Source organism: Colobus angolensis, unplaced genomic scaffold (assembly GCF_000951035.1).
Source record: "Colobus angolensis palliatus isolate OR3802 unplaced genomic scaffold, Cang.pa_1.0 Scaffold48, whole genome shotgun sequence".
Taxonomy (NCBI): domain Eukaryota; kingdom Metazoa; phylum Chordata; class Mammalia; order Primates; family Cercopithecidae; genus Colobus; species Colobus angolensis.
Window position 1 is genome coordinate 7099599 of NW_012118265.1, and position 1344 is coordinate 7100942.

The following is a 1344-nucleotide window of genomic DNA, read 5'->3' on the forward strand; positions in this document are numbered from 1 at the left end:
TTTATTTCTAGAATTATTCTAGCTGTTTTTACACGTTTATTCTTCTAAATGGGTTTTTAAAACATCCCTTTTTAAAAATAATTATATGACTACATTCTTATTGTAAACATTTAAAACAAAACATAGAATGACATATGATAATCTCCTCTTCTTACTTCCCTATTCTACTTTTCTTCCCAGAAGTAATAATGGCTAATACTTTTCAGTGTATGTTTCTAGAACATTTTCTATTCATTTACTTAAACATTTATGCTTATGTACATTTTAACATCAATGGAAAAGCATACAATAATTATTGCTTTGGGCTTTTTAAATTTTGTATTTCTGATAGATCTGTGTCAGTATATAGCATTTTTCCTCATTGTTTTAGCAAGATACACATACACATATGTTTATGAAGATACAAATGCACATATATTTGTTGACCCCTGAGTGATATGATACACACACACACACACACACACACACATTTTGCCATAACACACAAGGCTCTTCATAATGGAATCACCATTGGAATCATAATGAAATCACATTGTATGAGTATCTTTTTTTCTGCATTTCTTTTAGATTCTTAGAAGTGGAATTGTTAAGACATGGGATATGAGCATTTGATAAACTATTAAATTGCCTTCCAAAAAGGCTTGCAACATTTACTCTTCTGTAAAAAATACACAGGAATCCCTATTTTTCCACTCGTGTACCAGTTTTTAAAAATCATTATCTAATGTATGACTTCTATTTTGAATTTTTATAGAGGAGAATCAACAGATTAGTTGTTTCAGAAGCTATTATGACATACAAAAGCAACTAATGTAAAACATAAAATAGAATTCCTGTACTCCAAATTAGTAGGGGTGAGGTATACCTTAGCAAACACAGATAATGTGACAAAAATAGAGCATAAAGAAACATTTCAGTGCCATAAGAAGAAAAAGCAAAAAAAATTAACATAAAAATAAGACCAAATATTTTCCTCATCTTAGTAAGTGTGAATGGGACACCTACCTAATAAAAAAGGAAAATAAAGCACATCAAAACAAACAAATAAAAAGCAACATACACATTTAGTGAGGCAGAAAGGCTAAAGAAATCACAAAGTTATATCTGACAAAAATAAAATGGAATTCAAGGTGAAAAGTATTAACATTCAGAGATCTTTTTCTTGCAATAAGCACTACATGTTACACAATGTATAAAACTTCATCATCAACCTTTTGCAACAAACAAATGTAGAACTAAAGTGTATAAAGTAAAATACATTGGCAATCCAAATGTGTAATAGTAATTGGAGACTTTAGCACCTTTTTCTGAGTTCTTCACAGATGAAGTATATAAAAAATCAAA